This window comes from Heloderma suspectum, chromosome 7 (assembly GCF_057233095.1).
Source record: "Heloderma suspectum isolate Gila_16-S chromosome 7, 16-S_ref, whole genome shotgun sequence".
NCBI lineage: Eukaryota > Metazoa > Chordata > Lepidosauria > Squamata > Helodermatidae > Heloderma > Heloderma suspectum.
In genome coordinates, this window is record NC_139464.1 from 56618183 (window position 1) to 56639202 (window position 21020).

The window sequence follows — 21020 nt, forward strand, 5'->3', positions numbered from 1 at the left end:
CCTTCCCTTACTGACTTTTTTTAAATCCCTCCCATTAGTTTCAATGGGAGAAAATTAATCTATGCCAGTTAGTATTGATATGCAGCTCATTTGGGCTGCAGACCCACAGCCTCATCTGGCACCTTCCCCACACTTTCCAAAGTTGGAGTTCTGACATCAGAGAAGTTTCTGAAGCAGCTGGGAGAGGATTTCCAAGGTTGGATCTCCCCCTTCAAGGGCAGACTTCTTTCTCCTCCTTTGGAGACCCCCTGCCCCAGGACCATAGGATTGCAGCATAATATTTAAGCCAAATTCATCTGGGGTAGGGTCTATGATTCAGCTGATTGAGGGTGCAATCCTATGCATGTTTAGTCAGAGAAAAGGCCTATAACTCCCCTTGCTGGCTGGGGAATGCTGGGAATTGTAGGCCTTTTCTCTGTCTAAACATGCCTGGATTGCGCCCTGAGAAATGTAACAGAGCCACACAGCCCCAGCAAAATGCACAAATTAATAATCTTTTACTACAAAATCAGTGAACCTAGTAAAAGGGAAATAGCCTGCCTGTTAACCTGCGTTTTGTTTTGTAAACTTTTCCCTGTTTTGTTTGTAACTAGAGCCACATACTTTAATTAGCTTAATTGCTCTATTAATCAATTAAAGTTTCAGGAGATTAATAAGTGAGGCCCAATTTTAATTGAGTTTTTAAGACAAAATTATAATCAAAGATTAAGGCAACACTTGTTTTGTTTTTGAAGCTATTTTATTTTTATGGTGTGACTGTAACAGAGAATATTAAAAAAAGAAGAGGAAACAGATGTTTTTGATGATTAGCATATTTAATAAATATTATCAATTAAATAATTAATTTAAAAAGCAAATGATTAATCAGTTATAAGTCTGCAGTCCCATTTACACTTACCCGGGAGTAAATCCCATTGAATTCAACAAGGCTGACTTTTGAGTAGACATATATAGGATTGCGATGTAAAACCACTTATTTGAATTACAACATGAACACATTTTAAACTGGCTGTTCTATGTTGTATTCCTGTCCTTTCTCATTATGCAATGCTATTGAGGGGTAAATGCAGTAACACAAAACAGGATGTAAGAGCTCAATACCTCTGGGGCCTGGACTTTTTAACAACTTGAAAAATGGCCCTGATTTACAGACTTGAACAGTGTTTCCCCTCCCAACCTCCAAGCATTCTTCTCACCCCATCCCCCTGCCAACTCATGTAAATCAATAGGCTTGGAACCGTCTTTGGAAAATCAACAAACTAGAGCTATTTCAGAACATGAGAAGAGGTTGCTGAAAAACAAAGGACACCTCAGGGACCGCTCTGCTACCAGTTCAATCATCAAGACCAGACGATGGGGATTCTGTGTTAAGGCCATCCACTCTTTGAATCCAAAAACAGAAATCATGCACAAGTAGTTTCTCTAATTAGGGGCAAAAATTTAGCAGGGTAATCCAGAGGTCTCTCCCTTACGATGTCAGGAATTATACTCGTATAAAGGCAAAGTCCAGCTAGAAGAGACACACAGGTGTTTAATCTCAAAAGAAGTCTACTGCTTTAGTCTGGTTCCTGTCAAATGTTTCCAGGAGGATGGGGTGCACGCATGCCAAAGCAGAAGCAACAGACAGTTGTTACTCCCACAGACTCCAATTTAACAGGCTTGGCCATCTAAAACGGCTCCCACAGGTCTTGATTTGACCACCTGGGAGGATTTTAGTGTCTTTTGTCTCCCGGACACCGCTATTTCCCTGTCTCCTTCCCCTGCTGTTGGTTATTTTGTGGACAACCTATATCCTGTCTCCTGTCTCCCTCTGTGTTTGTTTGCTTGCCGTTTTCTACATTCGACTCGACTCCTCTTCCCCAACAAATGACTACTGTCTGGTTTTTACTTAGCAGTAGTTCAGCATAAGTAACCATTCCAAAAACAGGCTTAAATCTCGACCATTTTAGGCTACCAGCATACAGTTGATACAAACCAATAACCTGGAATGCTGATGGCAAAATGATGCTTCAGGTATTGTTATCCTAGAAACATAAGCCATACAGGAGCCCTATTCAGGCATTTGAAATGTGTAAATATGCTCTGTACATGTGGAGGGTGAGTTTCTGAAGGGGAGAGCCTGCTCTATCTGCGAAGGCTAGACCCATGATTTAGAACCCTGATTGACCAGGATTCTAAATCATGGCAAGAGCCCCCACAGATACAGGAAGCTCAATCAGAAGGTCCTCCTCCACATGTAGAAAGCAATGGAAATGAAGAGGGGGTGAGGAAGAGGAAGGCCCCTCCCCATGCATTTAGCATACCCAGACTCCAAATGCCTGAATAGTTTTTATGTATGTATGTATGTATGTATGTATGTACGAATGAATGTATGTTTATTAATGATGTCGGAGGAATCTGTCTGAGGGTGAAACTCATCGAGTCTTCATCAGCTCTGCTCATTTTCCCCCAAGCTGGCCTGATTCGCCGATTTTCCGGGGCAGGGGTGGGGGTTTATAAATAGAAATTTGCACAAATTGTGGCCATACTTCACTTAATTTGTGCACATTGCAGCTGCAATGTGCACAAATCATGAAAAGCATGGCTGTAATTTGTGCAAATTACAGCTAGAAATTATGCAAATTGCAGCTGCACTTACGCAAATTTCTATTTTAAAAAAACACGCACACAAAGAAAGTTCTTGGATTTGGGGGGAAACCCACAGCTTGGTTCACAAATGCAAGCCAAGCCAGCTGGGCAGCGGGAACACGTCGGGCCCCCAAAAGGCCAGATTTACAAATGGCGGACATCCCTAATGTTTATATCCTGCCCTTCCTTGCAAGGAGCCCAGGACAGCCTAACAACCCATATACAAACAATACAACACATGAACACTGTTAAAATTAGAACTCTAAAACTACAAATACACAATAAAGTACAATAAAACCATCACGACAACACCAGAAAACAAATAAAACATTTGCTCAAAGCCCAAAAGCTTGTACATATAAATATGTCTTAAAGTGGCTCCTTAATGACAACAGCATGGAGGACAGCCAGGGCTGGCACTCTCATGAGGCCAGGTGAATCCCCCACCTCAGGCCATGGTGTGGGAGGAGTGATGAATTGCATGCATAGCACCCCCTCCTCCAGGATTGCCTTGCTGCAGTAATGGCACTACAGTGAGAGACCCACCGGCCACTCTCCTGCTGTGGCATTTGCAGCAGCAGGAGTGCGGGGCCAGTGGGGCTCTTCGGAGCAGCAATCTGGCCTCTGTTTTGCTCTGAGGACCACCTCAGAGTGAGCCAGAGGGCAGACAGATTCTCTGGAGAGCCATGTTGGTCAGAGAAAGCAGCTAGTGTGGCTCTTCAGGGAGCAGGACAGACACAAATGCCTGGTTCAAAGGGGAGGGGTCCTTCCTCAGAGCCAGATAATATGGGAGGGCATCCTGGAATATCACCCACAACAGAGGCAATCTCCTTGGACACCTCTGGGAGATGCTAAACTATGTGTGATTACCAGAACCAGGCCCAGAGAGCCAGGACACCATGCTGAATAAGGTGAGCTGTGGTGTGTTGGGGATCCCCCTAAATTGGGTAGAGGGGTCTTTCACACATGAAGCCCTTCCTCTCATGGCAGGCAGATCTTGGATCCAGCCCAATGTAATGTTTGGTAATTGTATGGTATTTTGGTGTACTTTGTCACAATTTTTACATATTCTATTGTATTCTTCGGTTTATAAATGTCCCCATGTTTTTCAGCAACATTTGTATTTTTGTTATGGCCTTTGATATATTGCAATGTCCAAGACAGTATTACTTTACGTTTGGTTCTTGAATTTTAATTGCTGCAAGCCACTCGGAGAGCCCACTTTTGGCTGAAAAGCAGGATAGTCAACCAACACATTTTAATGTGCTTTGTGATTGTGGGTGGGAGATGCAAGTCAAGGAGGAAGATTCCGGTCTTATTAAAAAAAAAATAATTTTATGAGTGTTAGTGGATTTCACAAGAAATCATTGATGATACTGGATTGTCGCCAAACTACAAGATTTATTATAGCAATCATGCCACATTTCGGGAGAGGCTAGTGAAGGAGCACGTCCAAAAGTATTAAAATGTCCCAGCCTTTGCACTACATATTATGTGTTCTGAACACTGGTTAATACAATGAGCCCATTGAGGTCTGTTTTGAAACCCCAAATTACAAAGGCACTTCCTTTTCTCCAGACCAATTTGCGGCAACAGCAGTGCTATCGGCAGGGAGTAGCAATTTTGACAGAGGATTGTCCAACTGCCAGCACGACTTCCACTGAGCCTGTTACAAGTGTGATTATTATTAGACCCCAAATTGCCATTCCATTTTTAATAAATATATTGCATGTTTAATTTGTATTATGTGCACTCTGCGGCATTAACAGTCCTTGCATGAAACCGCAAATGTCAACACTGCACACATAAATCCATAGTTGCATTTACCTAACGGTTATGAGCCGGCGCTCAAAAATACATCACATCACATTATAATATGAAAACAGCAGTGGATCCTATATTGTGATGGAAATTATATGACATTTGTTGCAGCACAGTTATTTGAGATAATGGCTGGAATCCAGCGGGTTGCGCAGTAAAGCTTCAGCATGTCCAGTGATGCTTCTGAGACTCCTCTTCAGATGGAACCCCCTTCACTTGCCCTATAACCACTCCTAAGCCTTAGGCAGACTTTGGCAAAGTCATTATTACTGTCCCCATATTACAGATGAGGTTAAATGAGTCTGCGAGACAGTAATAAGACCTCTCACTGAGTTCATGGTGAGCTGAATTTGAAGCAGGAACTCCACACTTGTGAGTTTTTTTCTCTAAGGCTGCAATCCCAGACACACTTATATGAGAATAAACCCCACTGCATGCAGTGGGGCTTAATTCTGAGTAGGCACATATAGAATTGCATTGTAACAGCACAACCCTTTGCATGTGTACTCAGAAGTAAGTCACATTGAGTTCAAAGGGGCTTAATCCTAGGAAAATGTGCATAGGATTGCAGCCCCAGTCACTGTACTACTGCAGTAGCTTAATAGAAGTAAACAGATGCAGACTAATGCTAAAAATAATATTTCCTCACAATTATATTTTTTTCAAGAACAAGCTGTGCTCCCAGTAACAGATGTTGGGGGAAAATTCATATAACCATGTTTTCACATGGTTATTAGAATTAATAGGTGTATGTGGTGGTGTGATCCAGACTTCTTATGAGCACAGTTCTGCTTACAGGATGTTCTTTGGAGGAGGTGGGAGGGGAGAGGCAATTTTTGTTGAGTCTTCTTTCCCCCTGCAGCCCCCAATGCTACCTCCCATGCTGTTCTAGAGGGTCCCCTAATCCTCTGGAGCAGCTTTGCAGGGGCACAGGGTGCTGCAATGGGAAGGGGGAAATGGTGAAAATTGCCTTCCCCTCTTTTTCTTGCATGGTCCTCCACTGGATTGGAGTCCTTTCTGCAAATGGAAGGAACATGGACATCTGCAGGAATTTTTCAGGGGAGCAAAGCTGCACATGGTATCATTACAATTCTCATGCATAACACGCATAATGCATGAATTTTCCTTGTGTATCTGCAGTGCTTTGTTGCTCAGTCATATTCCATGAAATTTAGAAGCCTACCCAGAATGGCAGAAATCCTGGAAATTTGACAGCTCCAATGCAGGAGAGTATTTTAGACACATTTTCACACAGGAACTCCAACTAAACAGTGTTTGGAGTGAGGGATATTGAAAAAAAAACAACCTAAGAACAAGAGGGGGAAAACAGACGCATAAACACAGAACAGCAGTCTTAAAAATGTCATATTGGATATTTTATGGAATCACTTTCCTTATCATAACATTTACAACTTCACATGAGTTGTTCTAGATTGATTTCTTTAATCTTGAGAGCATTAATGAACACTCTAGCTGGAATCTGTTAAGAGTGTCTTTGGCAGGAGGTGGAAAAATGAGTATGCTTGATCAGGGTTTAGGTTTCTACATGAGCCTGGACTACTCACCTTACTTTTCACATTGTTGTCAGCCACTGTTTACATCAATGTAATACAATGTTTGCATTGCTTGGGTTTTGAACTGAAGGAATGTTCTTTTGGAACTGGATTTTTTTTCCCCTGGAACTGCACATTTTGTGTGTGGTTACCCATTTTGTGTACATGAAAAGAACCCAAAGTAGCCATGCTCTGTAGGCAACACATAATAGATTCAGGCATCTTCACAACAGGGTTCTTTACTACTGCAATACATGAGAAAACACTAACTTCTTAGGAGCTGCCTGGTACACTGTCTCAGGCCCAACAAAGCCTGCATTAAAAGAGATAGGGAGAAGCTCCACCCAGGCCTGCATGAACCAAAACTTGTATGAGCCCTTAAAGCTATGTACACATACATACATACATCCTAACAACTCCCCCTAGATAAATTGTACTGCTGCATCGGTCAACTTCACTCCCTGCCCCTGAATTTCCCTAAAATAGCCAACACACTGGTTAGCCGTCGTGTTGGTGAAAATAACCAATAGACTGGATAACACTCAACTACACTGCAGAGTTGTCATACACTACTCTAACCGCCCCCACTCCCCGCCAATAAAATGGGAATAACTACAACTTTGAAGGGCTGCTGTAACCTACACAATTTCAGCCACAGCTCTGACTCCTGCAATGTAGATATATTTTTGATTAACTTTATCTGCATGCATTGTCGGGGTAATTTTTTAATGTGTACAATTTAAATGTGTACAAACTCAGAAAAAAATATTGATAAGACCTGACTTAGAAAGATAATGAACTCCTGTCTTTGCTCCTAAATTTTCTTTTTTGGTAGACACAATGCTATTCAATCTGAGCTACACTGAAATCCTGGATTTCTGAACAGATTTTTTGAGGCACCAATCACTTCCCACCAGGGAAACCCCTCTGCCCTCCAAGGCTTTATAATGATCCAGGAACTTCCTTCTTCAGACTGTGGCTGTGTCAAACATTGCTATGACTTCATTCATTGGCTTAAAACCCTGGAAAATGGAGCAGGCTATTTTTGCTTTCAAAACGAATGGGCAGAATAGGGGCTATGCATTTTGCCTCATGTTTCAGGTGCTACAAGGACTAGAGACTAGCTTTAAAAAATGAAAGCTGTCTAGATCCAACCCATCATGTGCTAGCCAAGTCATCTGAAATTTCCATCATAAGTTGGTTAATACATCAAAACCTTGCCTGTTAAATTTATTTATTACTAGATGGGTTGCCAGTAGGTCATGTGAATGCATAGTTTTAAAATAGGGGTAGGCAATCTTTGTCAATTTGACAAACTGCCTTGGGAACCACCACAAAATGGCTGCCATGGGAGGTGTGGCAAAGGACTAGTTACCTGCCCAAAAGTTTGAGTACAAGGCAGAGGTGGAGACTGAGCCCCAACACACTAAATAACTCATTTGAACCAACAGAAACCTATTTCACAGTAATCCCAGCTACCAGTAAGAAAATGTAGTCATTTTTTTTTTAATAGGAGGGTTAAGATACCTTGGTGGGTGCCAAGAAAGGTTTCCAGGATTCCACTGATGCCTGTGGGCACCACTTGCCTACCCCTGGTTCAAAACATATTAATAGATCAAGAGAACACAGCGGTATATCTTCCTTAAGCTATCCCTTCAAACAGAGGCTCTTGGCTATCCACTACAATACTTCCACAGTAAATCTCTACAATCCTAATTTTAGTTTCACTTCAGATTTTAACTCAGATTTCAAAACCACTAATTGTGTTAAAGAGTCTTTGCAAACATTTTAGGAAACACTATTAGAATTTTCCCTATTTGTTACTTTTCAAAATGCTAAAAGTGTCCTAATTAAAGGATAAGATCAAAACTGACATTTAAAATGATTGTGTAACCTTTGTATGATCTTTTAATGGCAGGAGTTACAAAACAGCCATCAAGAAAATGTGTGTGATGTTTTACAGGTCCAAATATCTTTATTTATTTGAATATTTAAAAAAATAAATCAAAAGTAAAAGAAAATGAGTAAAGAATTTATAGCAAAATGCAAGAGCAACATAACTAGATAAAAGATATTCTGGAGGTGACGGACTTGACGTTGGAGGAGCTGGGGGTGGCGACGGCCAACAGGAAGCTCTGGCATGGGCTGGTCCATGAAGTCACAGAGTTGGAAGAGACTGAACGAATAAACAACAACAACAGAGATATAAACATTTCCTGGTGCCAAAAAGACCACAGACTATGTGCTAGGCTATGTGTTTTCTGAGGGCCAAAGCTGGGGCAAAACCACAGAGAAGGCCCTGTCTCTGGTTCTGTGTTGGTTTACATCCAGTGGTGGTGGAACTTGGAGAAGGGCCTCTGAAGCTCCTCTTAAATCATGGGCAGGTTCATGCAGAATGAAGTGGTCCCCTGAAGTAATTGGGTCGAGGGGTATATGGATTTTGTTAAATCCATTCCGTCCATGTCTTGTGGATTGTCAGGCATCTTTCGTTCCGTTGTCCACTCATTGATTTAATCAGATTTTTTTGTATGCAAATTTCATTTGTTTGCAAATGCGCACTTGTGCTAAGTGCACTTGCGCAAATTCCCCAAATGTAAAAAAAAGTTTCACAAGTCTGCAGAATCCACCTGACTCAGAAAAAGCCAGTCAATTGTGAAATTCACAGGTCAAATTAACAGAAATCCTCTCTCATTTGAATATGTTGTGGATTTCTCTGACATCCCTACCTGGGTCCTAAGCAGTTTTAATATCAGCCTAAGCAGTGCTGTCAGTTTGAATTGGGCCAAGAAACATGATGTGAGCCAGTGCATCTGTTTTAAAACGGGAGTAATATGTTCCATTCACCTGGCCCCAGTCAGTCAGTAAGCAAGCTGCTGTATTTTGAACCAGTTGTAGTTTCTGAACAGACTTCAAGGGCAGCCCCACATCGAATGCATACAGGAATCCAAACTAGTTGTTACCATAGCATGGATATCAGTGGCCAGGCTATCTCTGTCCAGAAGAGGCCATAGCAGTCTGGCAAAAGGTGTTCCATGCCATAGAAACCAGTTGCGCCTCCTGAGAGAAAGCTGGATCTAATAGCACCAGGACACTGCAAAGTGTGTCCTTTTTCAGGGATTGCAACCCCATTTAGAACATGCTGAACCTCGCCTCTCAGGACAGATGAACCACCCACCAGCAGTACATCTTTCTTGTGTGGCTTGGATTTCAGTTTGTTAGCTCTTTTCCAGGCCATTACTGATTCCAGGCACCAGTTTACCTGCTCTATTACTGCCTACTACCATCCAACTAAAAACTGAAATAGGCGTGTTTCCAGAAACAGCAGGTCTCTCTCTCTCTTCCAGACACCCGCCCCCCCACAAACACCAAGAAGTATATCCATGAATATAAAGGGCACAATCTAGCCATTGTTAAGCATTTGTAAGCCCCTTGGATTCACAATGGCAGAGCTAAGAACATGTTCAAATCTTTCCCACTGGGACATACAAGCGTCTAACTTTGGCTGGATTGTACCCACAGGATTGGCCAGATTTTAAAATAGTTTAAAAAATAAAAAAAATCTATGATTGAAATGGCAGAGTTCCACTGGGAGGATTTGGCAGAATTGGAACATCAGCTTTCCCTAAGCCCTGCCTTTTAGACTGTTGCCCTTCACGGTCAGATAGCAAACACATGGAATAAGGGGTTCATCACATGGAGCTTTTATCCTGCTATTGAGATGGCTCTCTCACGGAAGTTTGCAGGCTCTTTAGAAGATGCTGTTACCCTCCAGGGTGTCTCCCACAATTTCCCCTAGCCTATCCCGTGTTTTCCCCAAATGCAATAAATATGGTATTTTTTCCAGCTCAAGGAACAGGACCAGCGTAACCTCCCCGTGAAATTCTCCAATAGTGGAAGAAAACACTCTGCCTGCCTGCTGTGGGCTTTTGTTTTCAGTTGCTGGGGGTGTGCGTGGTCAGGATGATGAAGGCATTGAGGATGGGAGTGGGGTGTGCAGGAGCAGATTTGACAGGCATGAGGGCAAGAATCGCCCGCCAATTGCAACTCCTGTCTCTGCTCAAGTCTTGCTGAGGAAGGACTTTCCTCGATTACATGGCAGAGGTGTCTGCCATGTAAATGCTTCAGCACATTTCTCAGTTGGAGGGAGAAGAGGGTAAAATGCCTCCCTGCAACAAAGGGAGACACATCTGATTCCCTACCCCACCAAGCTCATAAGCAACGTCCTCTGTTGATTCAGAGCATCCCATTAAGTTCAGTGGGGCTTACTCCCAAGTAAGTGTGCCAAGGGTTGCAGACTTACAGCACAATCTTACATTTTATGTCTACTCAGAAGTAAGTTAGAGGTTTCCTGGCAGTTGTGAGAAAAGAGTACAGCAGGAGTTAAGCTATGGAAATAAGAACACCCCCCTCCTTTGCACACATGCCAGGGAGGGAGGGAGGCACTCCCTCAGTTCAAACCAGTGTCTGCCATGTAAAGGAGCCCTTCCTAATCCCGCATAGGGATATACGAAAATCACTTACCTGTTCACAGATTATGTTTATGGTAGGGGGAGGCATTCCGTCCCTCCCCCCGGAATCCTGGACGGGAGGAGGCACTCTGTTCCTCCCTCTGGAATCCTGGACGGGGGGAGGTGCTCCGTTTCTCCCCTCCGGAATCCTCTGTGGCCGGCTGTGCTCCGCAGCAGCTCCGCAGAGCAGCTGGCCAGGCCCAGCCGGATTTCCGGCCGCGGAGGGCTCTGGGGAAAAAAAACGCATACACATTTGTGTTCCTTATTTTTGACATCTTAATCTACATAAATAATTACGTAGATTAAGACAGTGAAAATAAGGGGAACGCAAATAGCGTAGTGGACACTATTTACGTTCCCCTTATTTTCGCCGTCTTAGTCTACGTAATTATTTACGTAGACTAAGTCGGCCCCAAATAAGGAATGCAAATGGTGGTGGCCATAGCCGCCATTTGCGTACACCTTTTTTTTTTTTTAACCCAGTCATTTTAGGCTACGTAAAAACTTATGTAGCCTATCACGTGTGTGTAAAAAAAAACAAACTGCAAATGGCGGCGGCAGCAGCAGCCGGTCGGAAGACCAGCCGCCGCCACTGCCACCGAAGCCGCAGCCGCCGCCTCCCGGAAGATTCACCCCAGGTAAGTCTCGTCCCGGGGTGATCCGTGGGGGGGCGGCGCGGGGGGCAGGCCGTTCCACCACAGATTTCGGGGGGCCGAATGCACTGGCATTCGGCCTCCCTGAGATCCGTGGCAGAATTCTCTGCCATCCCTAATCCCACAAAGAAACCGAAAGCAGGAAGCCCTCGAAAGGATGTGGATTTTTGTGGGGTGTTTGCTTAATGTAGAAACACCCTGAGACAGCTCTTAATTATGCCCCTTTAAGGTCCCAAAGTACAAAAGAAAAGGGAGGAGTTAAATACATTGGGAAATACATCAGACAAACGCACATGCAGGAAGTGGAACAGAACATTGTCCTGATACAGAGACCACGAGTGCTTCCTATCCCGTAGAGCTGGGGTAGGGAACCTTTTCAGGCCTGTGGGTGCCTGTGAGTGCATGTGTCATTTTCCCCCAGGAGTCTCACTTGCCCCCTCCTCCTTGGATTTCCTCTTTCTTGACCCCCTTCCTGGAGTCCTTCTTTTCTTGCCTTTCTTCCCTGGATTTCCTTCCTTCTTCTCCTCCCCTTCCCCCTGCTCAGAATTTCCTCCCCCGCCCTGGACACACACACACATTGCTTCCCTCTTTCTTTTCTCCCCCCCCCCCGGCTCCATTTTTCTGCCTACCACCACTCTCCTCCTCCCCTGCTTGGGATTTCCCCCCCACACACACACACAGCTGAATTCTTGCTTCTTTGCTGTTGAGGTGAACAAAGCGGTAGGTGAAATTCATGGTGGTGGAGAAAGCAGGGGAGGAGGAAGAAAGGAAATTTGAGGTAGGCTGAAAAAGCAGTGGTGTGGGGGGTAGAGGGAGCATGGGGCAGGGGCTGGCAGGCACATTTGGGGATCCTGGTGGATGCTAGTGCACCCATGGACACTACATTACTGACCTGTGCAATAGCGGAAACTGCAATAGAGGTAACCTCATCTGGCTACTCCAACAAAGAAATGGATAAGCTGCTCCATATTACAGGTCAGAAAACCAAGAGAGGAGCCTGAACATCAGTCCCAGCAATTTCCTGTAGAATACTGGAAAAAACTACAGTAATTGTAACAGGGCCTCTGTATTCTCTTAAACAATCAGGTTACTATCCATCAAATGATGAGAATTTCCTAAGAGGCCCCTGGAAAAAAAAAGAAAAAAGATTACCTGAGATAGGCTGAATTTATTTACACAGAATCAGAGTCACTGTGAAAACTCTCCTTCAGTTATTAACCACCAGTCAGAATCCTCTAGAATTCATTTTTACAATGAATAATAATAATAATAATAATAATAACCACCACCACCACCAAATATCCTGCATAAGCCTATATTAGAGGGGTAAGCAAGCTGGCGCTCTCCAGATGTTTTGGACTACAATTCCCATCATCCACAACCATTGACCATGCTGGCTGGGGCAGATGGGAGTTTTAGTCCAAAACATCTACAGGGCAGCAGCTGGCTTATCCCTACATTTAATGGAATATCAGTCAATTTCCCCCTTTGTGGAGCACAGTGGAAGGATAAAGTTGTCAGGTCTAAAGAGTACGCATATCTAATTCACAGCATGCATATCCAGTTAATGTCCTAATGCCATCTGCACAAATGGAAAGGAGATCCAACATGTTCCTATGTGGGGTGTATCCAGCAACCTCTGTATGACAGATTTATAGTAGTGACCAAAGGCTCAAGTCAATCTCTCATTTTAATCCAACTCCCACCAAAAGAATAAATCAAATTTGGAGCCATGGCATCAGCACTTGCCAAAGTCAGATTTACCAGCAGTAATGCTAGGGCAGTAAATAAGATAAGGAGAAAAGATGTACTAACCTGGGCATACAAAGCAGATGCAGAAGTTGGTGTTAGTTAAAAGCTGTTGGGAAAAAAACCCTCATAACCAGAACCTTTAATTATTTCAAGGTCCTTGCTGCTGTTTTAAGGATGAATTAAGCATATATTAGATTCCTTTAGCTTTAAGGATGCTTCCGGATGGCAGCTGGGTAACTCAAGATCTGGTGCTTTTCCCCCCAAAAAAATCTACTGCTTGCTTTGCAAAAAAAGACATTACCATTCACCATTTCTCATATTGCTGGCCTGTTCGGCCTAAAAGCAATCAGAATGGAGATTGCCACAGCCCCAGGCACACCAGTTTAGGGTGAAATCCTATGCATGCTTAGACAGAAAAAAAAAGTCCTACAATTCCCAGAATGGCTGGCTGGGCATGCTGGGAATTGTAGGGCTTTTTTGTGTGTCTAAACATGCATAGGATTGCACCCTTAGTGGTTGAACCAAAATGTTTAACCAAAACATGTAACATCTATTTTTTATGGACCCCTGAAAAACAGCTCCCTTTCCAGCAATGATTTGCATCTGTGGGTGAGAGGGTACACTGTTCTTAACTGATCCCCATATGGGAAGGGGAAAAAAGGGGGATACATCCCTATTGCTAAAGGAGAGGTAGGTGGGCTATCTTTCCTCACATTGGGGTGGGCAGCCAAATGCACACCCCACTAAAAGCAACGCAAGAAGGAGAAACGACAGACTCATTCAGATGCAGCAAATCAGGGGAACAATGGCTGTGAACAGCCACCGCCACCACCGCCACCCCTCGGCCTGCCCCCAAAGTGAAAGAGTCGAGAGGAGAATTTTTTCATGAACATTTTCACATCACCCAAGTTGGCAACTTTGGTAACAACAAAAAATCTCAGACATTTGGTGCAGTATTGCACTGATTCAGGGGTGGTTGATCCATGGCCTGCAGGCTGCGTGCAGCCCTTGGGGGCCACCTGTGCAGCCCACTACAGTTGCTCTGCCCCCCAATCTCCTGCCACTGTTGACACCACCATGCAGGGTATGTTAGCAGAGTCATCCCCATGGGCCCAGTTTCCCAACAAAACTGAGCTTCTGACAACCTTCCAAACACCTGGTTGGGGAACAGGATTGATGAGTGTGTGTGTGGGCAGTGGGGGGGAGTTTAATCTACCCCCTAGCAATCCTGATCAAGATGGCTGTTTTCCTACTGCTAACAGAAATCCTGATCCCTGATGTGTGTGTGTGTAGGCAGGTGTGTGTGTGTGTGTATATAGTGAAAGAGAATGTGTGTGTGAATGTGTGAACATGCGTGTGTCATGGCCATGCGCACCCAGCCTGCCTACTTCTGTACCCCCTGCCTCCCTTCAAACACATACTCCTGCATTAATTCAGTTCTCCTAGCATTCACAAACTCCTCCATCTGAATGCTCCTTAAGGCGATAGGTTCAGGTGCTCTTTCAGGCCCCCAAAGCCTCAGGGCTCCCATACACAGTTCAGATCTGCCCAGTTATGTTAAACCTGGGGTGTGTTTCCATGCTATCAGCTTCACCTGGCTTGCAACTTCATTGCTATATTTGCTCAATCACATCTGCTCCTTTTACAGCTAGGGATGGCAGAGAATTTCTCCACGAATCTCCGGGAGGCCGAAAGCCAACGCATTCGGCCCCCCGAAATTGTTGGTGAAATTCTCCGCCGGCCCCCCACCCCCCCCCCGGGATGGGACTTACCTCGTGTGAATGTCCCTCTCGGCGGCAGGTCCCGGCGGCGTTTCAGCAGGGGTGGTGGCGGCGGCCGGTCTTCTGACCAGCTGCCGCCGCCGCCATTGCAAAATAAAAAAGGAAAGTGAAAAAACACACACACACACACCCATGATAGGCTATGTAAATCGTCACGTAGCCTATCATGGGTGACTTTGGGAAGTAGACTACAGCGAAAATAAGAGCAACACAAATAGCGTTCCCTTATTTTCGCCGTAGTCTACGTAAATCTTTACGTAGACTAGACTTGCCAAACTAAGGAACTCAAATGGCGGCGCCCCATGGGCGCCGCCATTTACATACGCATTATTTTTTTCAAAGTCACCCGTGATAGGCTATGTAACAATTTACGATTATTAATATGTAAATCGTCACGTAGCCTATCATGGGTGGTTTTTTTTTTTTTAACTTTACTTTTTTTTTCGTGGCCGGGTAGACGGGGCGCTCCTCCCCGGCCTGAAGTTCGGCGGCGAGGGATGGGGCGCCTCCCCCACAGCCTGAATTTCGGCCAGGCGAGGTGGGGCGCCTCCCCCCCTCACCTGAACTTCAGGGGGAGAACCGAAACATCTCCCCCACACCGCGAAGCAAGCTGCGGGACCAGGTAAGTCCCTTTTGTCCATCCCTAGTTTCCACAGTGCTTAAAGTCCCAGTTTATCATTGCTATAAGCTGGGGCTTTGCGCTGTTTCCACTGAACTCTAATCGAATTATTTTCTTGATGGCTGGGTGGAGCCTGGGTTGGGTCTGATGACCTCATCCATGCTCCCGCCGCCTCCTCTTGCTGAGTCCCCCCTCCCTCTCCCCCTTTGCTGACAGAAACATACTTCCGGGTGAGGTGGGGGGATTGGAAGTGAACATCATCAGACTGGCAGGGGTTGCTGAACCAGTCAGAGTGGCTCCCCCTTCCAGGCTCTACTCCTCTTAATGGCAATCTCAGGAACAAGCCTCATTGACCACAATGGGAGTTACTTCTGAGTAGACTTCCCGGACATATGCCCAATTCCGCCCATTTTTCTTCCTTCCCCTCTAAATAGCAGGCTACCGCATTAGGAGGCACATGCCAAGTCGCTATCTCATTATCACACTATTGTGCAAGTCTTCCATCAATATGCATACCCTCCATGTCAGTATGTTCCTATGACTCTATAACTCTATCACTTGATCGGTGAATCGCAAAATAGCACTAACACACTTTTGCGCTATTGTGCAATAGTGCATAAGTCCAGGGGTGCCTGCTGGCTCCTGTTGAGGTCAAGGGAGCTTGTTCCATAAAATGCGCTATCACGTGATAGCATTATCGCACAATAGCGCAACTGCATGTTAGTTCTATTTTGCCATTGAGTGATAGAGCGATAGAGTCGTAGGAACATACTGACATAGAGGGTGTGAATATTGATCAAAGACTTGCACAATAGTGTGATAATGATAGCAATTTAGTGTGAAAACTATGATGCTTGCAGCATCGTTTCATTGGTCCAAACAACACAAAGGACTATTAGCCGCGGATCTTCCCCATGTGTAGTTCTAGTGAAGCTACCTGAGATAAACTTGATTTTCAGGCTGTAGTGGGAGTACTTACTTGCCCGCAATACCTGGCGTATACGCACTAGTGTTCTAGCGCTTATTTTCAATGATGTTTTAAAAGTTGGTGCCTCGGCATCCTGCTCCATAATGGCAATGAAACGTAGGGATGGCGAAGAATTCTGCCACAGATTCCAGTGAGGCTGGATTCTAAAGAATCCACCTGGAATTCGTGGCGGAACAGCCTCCTGCCCCCCCCGCCCCCGCAGAATCCCCTCGGGACAGCACTTACCTGGGGCAGATGTGGTGGCAGCGGCAGCAGCTGGTCTCCTGGCCAGCCACAGCAGGGCTGCTGCCACCGCCATTGCCATCCTTGCAGCCATGTTAGGCTACCTATCATGGCTAAGTGCTAACCTAAAAACAAACCAACAAAAACCACGCAGCATATGCAAATGGTGGCGTAAATATTTATGTAAGATAAAACAGTGAAAAAAAAAAGGGGAACGCAAATAGCATAGTGGACGCTATTTGCATTCCTTTATTTTTTGCCGTTCTAGCCTACGTAAATATTTAATGTAAGATAAATCTTAATAAGATATTATTAATGTAATATCCCACCATATCTGTCTCTGAAACACACACACACACACACAAACACAAGGCTGAGGGGAGGTGGTTGGGGAGAAAAGTGCATCATGCAGGAAGTGCTAACTGACAAAGGGCAGAAGGAAGGTTGCTTTTGCACTCTAGTTACTGTGTCAGAAGTGTTCTTTCCCCATCTCCCTTCCCACTCCAACCCTGACCTTCCCACACTGAGTGGGAAGATCTCAAAAGAGAGAGTATAATCATGGTCAGCTGAATGCATTTCCAGTCCTTACTGCCATCAGGAACCCTGCATGATCAGGGTTCCTGAGAGCAGGAAAGACTGTATCCATGTGTGGGTACAATCTTCAGGCACACCTTCCCCTTCAACATGGGGGGGGGGTTACAGAGGTGTGGGGTAGGGGCAGAGCATGCAGCCCCTCCACACTTACCATTTTGAACACATATATTAGGAATGGGAGAATCAGGGCAGCTAAAACTTGGCTGGGTTCCCAATTTCCACCTCAAAGCTCAGCTTACATGTGAGTTTTTGTTGTTGTTGTCCAGCATTGGCTCTGAATGAAGGGGTTACCCAAGAAGCAAAGTAATGAAGCAGGCAAAGGGTCTAGCACACAGGTTTCAGTCCACTGGGTTCAGGCTAAGGCAGAGTGGTTGAGATAGCAGGCAGAGATCAAAATACAGTTAGGCAATCAAATACATTACCCAGTTCAGAAGCAGAGTCAAGAAGGAGTCTCAGGGTCAGTAGTACAGAGTGTCAATCACAAGGCAAGGTCAGGGGTGCAGGGCACTAGAGCAGATAGAACAATGTTGTTCCAACACTGGCTAGGTAACCACTGAAGGCTTTTAACACCACAGCCTACTGAGCCCCACCCAGGGCTCAGCTGCAGTACATTAGCGCTCTCTGGCCAGAGCCCTACTCATGAGGAGTCACTTTTTCCTGATGAGTCCTTCTTTTGCAAGTGAGCGCTCTTTCTCACTGGTACCCTGTCACTCAAGGCGAGAATGCTCCTGGGGGGCAGGGGGTTGCTCAGTCTCTGCCTCAGAGGCAGAGTCCCCTCCCCTGATGGTGATGGACCTGTAGCCATCTCCCCCAAGGGCCCAGGCTCTTCCTATTCTGGTGACAGTGACCGAGCTAGGGTGCCCTCAGTTTCTCAGAGTTCTTCCTCTGAGGAGGATTCCTCCAGTGGGGGCATGACAGATGTTCGAATGGGAAAAGTGATGATTGGGGTGTGTATTTTTTCCAAAATGCTTACTTTTCCCCATTGACTAAAGCATGAAAATGCATATTTTTTTCAAAATGTGTATTTTTAAAAGTGTGCGTTCTCCAAATGAATGCATTTTTCGAATGTGATTGCAAGCTTGGGAATATGCAAGCTTTGTCTGAAAAAATGTGCTCCCGTTTGGGTTTTGAGAACAGGACAAGTTCTGATGTTTAACAAACTGAAATAAAATTCTCATAGATACTAACCTATGTAGGATTTAAGTCAGATTTGCATGGTGAGTTAAAATGTAAGCAAGTAAGCAAAGGTTAGCAATGTAAGTATGTGTAAAGTGATGCACGTTGGGGCAAAAAATCCCAACTTCAAGTATAGCTTGACGGGATCTGCGGTAGCGGTGACCAACCAAGAAAGAGGTCTTGGGGATGTGGTGGACAGCTCAATGAAGATGTCAACCCAGTGCACAGCTGCTGTACAAAAAGGCAAACTCCATGTTAGGCATAATTAGAAAAGGAATTGAGAATAAAACTGCCAACATCATACTGCCCCTATACAAATCTATGGTGCGACCACACTTGGAATACTGTGTCCAGTTCTGGTCACCACACCTAAAAAAAGGATATTGTAAAGCTGGAAAAGGTGCAGAAAAGGGCAACTAAAATGATCAAGGGGCTGGAGCATCTCCCCTATGAGAAAAGGTTACAACAGCTGGGATAGTTTAGCTTGGGAAAAAGGAGGATAAGGGGAGACATGATAGAGGTGTACAAAATTATGTATGGTGTGGAGAATGTGGATAGGAAGACATTTTTCTTCCTCTCTAAAAATACTAGAATCCAGGGTCATTCAATGAGGCTGATTGGTGGGAGATTCAGGACAGATAAAAGGAAGTACTTCTTCACACAGTGCATTGTTAAACTATGGAATTTGCTACCACAAGATGTAGCGATGGCCACTGCTTTGGATGGCTTTAAAAGGGGGTTAGACAAATTCCTGGAGGAAAAGGCTAGTTGCTGGGGAACATGGGTGGGAGGGTGCTGTTGCACTCATGCCCTGCTTGTGGGTCCCTGGTCAACAGCTGGTTGGCCACTGTATGAACAGAATGCTGGACTAGATGGCCCCTTGGTCTGATCCAGTATGGCTCTTCTTATGTTCTTAGAAGTTGTAAAACACTATTTTGCAAGGGGAGCTGTTTCTCGCTATATAACCTTACTACATTTTTTTAAAAACTGTTTTGTTTGTTTCCATGCATTTCCATTTGCAATAGATAGAAGGTCTATTGCTTGTACTCAGGGACAAGTTGTAGCTCAAATGAAAGACACCAGAGTGTTTTTCCTCTTCCCTCCCTCTTCTGCTGGCTCCAACTGTAAGTAATGTTGCTAAGATTGGGGTAATAACCAATTAGAAAACTATGTAGTTGTGAGAAAAGAAAAAAGAGTGAAATGACCCAGATGGCTTCTATGCGCTATGGCTTTTGAATTGAACACCAGCTGTGAAAGAAGTGGTGAAAGGAAGAATCGGCAAGCTTTAAAATGGAAGGGAAGGGGAGGGGAGGGGAGGGAAGGGAAAGTATTACCTGACAGCTCAAGTCAATGAAATGCAGGCCTAATATTATGCACTGAATGTAAGCTAATTTTCCCTGGAAGGTGAGAAATTCAGGCATAAAATGGGTGCTGCAACAGTTGCAAATTACACAAGTCATTTTCTTTTTTTCCTTTAGCATTGTATTGACATGCCCGTGGCTGCAGGCAAATGAAAGAGTGAATATAAATGAGGTTATTCACATGCCCACTGGTGAGGGTAGCAGACAGAAGAACACTGCAGTATATTAAATATTTCTTAGTAATTAGTTCATGTGAGATTACAATCTTTTTAAGTATTTTAAAAAATAACACTAGAGTTCCGGGAGCTGCTTTACATGTAGCATGGGTGTGTGTAAACACTTGCACTCCGTACATTCAGCACGCTGGCTGGGGAGGATGGGAAGTGTAGTCCAACAGATCTGGAAGGCACCAGGGTAGGTAAGGTTGTTGCACACCATGTCTGAAGAATATGGCATCCATGCATGTTTTAACATGCATGCCCACTCTGCAGAGCTGTAATCAGCAGAGGGGAGATGCTATTGTGCGTGCAAAAGAGATGCATGTGAGGTCTTCACATATGACAATATAGACAGATATTTGCATTCCTTGCCTACACCTGTGTTGGCAAAACGTCAAGTAGGAAGCAGGCCCGGGAAAGAAAGGAACCATATTTCATATACTTTCTTTCACGTGTGTGTGTGTGTGTGTGCTGACACAAAGCTAAAATGACAGGTTCAGCAATCACTTCACTTAAATCCCAACAATAATGCAATTGAGCTTCTTCACTATTATCAGTGTTCCAGTTCCGTTGTTGATCTTACCGATTAGTCATGGTTAGCATGAGGCTGACCACGCAATACCTGCTCCATCTTGACAGGGACATTTTTTCATCTGTCATAGGAATTGTAAGACAAACCATCCTGTACAAAAGAACTGCAAGTACATATTAAAAGGTGCCAAAATCCTTCAGGAAGGAGAGACTTAGCAGCAAGCTAGATATTACTTCAGCTGCGTGTAGCACGGGATGGAGGGGGGTGCTTTGAAGTGGAGAAGGACCTGGGGAGAGGGAAAGGTGTGCTTAACCCTTTCCCTGTCAGCCTGTTTCCCATGAAGCTCCTTTTCCTTCTTCTTCATGCTTTGATCACCTCTTGTTTAGATGATGTACCACAGTCTAGGTGGGACTGCCCTTGAAAAGTGTTTGGAAATACAGCTAGTGCAAAATGCAGCAGCTAGACTTTTGTCAGGAGTGTGTTTTGTAGACCACATTACTCCTGTCTTGGACCAACTCCACTGGCTTCCAGTTTGTTTCTGGGCACAAATCAAGGTGCTGGTTTTGACATACAAAGGCCAAAATGGTTTAGGGCCAAAAAAGCTGAAGAATCAA

The 21020-nt window shown here is 44.6% G+C and overlaps 1 long non-coding RNA gene across 1 annotated transcript in view; it reads right to left on the reverse strand.

Annotated features, from left to right (window-relative positions):
* Positions 1–6742: 6742 nt before the first annotated feature.
* Positions 6743–21020, reverse strand: part of LOC146339832 (uncharacterized) — a 58944-nt gene continuing 44666 nt past the window's right edge. Inside the window, exons 3-5 of the long non-coding RNA XR_014784388.1 lie at positions 12056–12289; positions 10524–10738; positions 6743–8178 (exon numbers count right to left, since the gene is read on the reverse strand). This is a non-coding gene — a long non-coding RNA (uncharacterized LOC146339832). The remainder of the gene's footprint in view (positions 8179–10523; positions 10739–12055; positions 12290–21020) is intronic.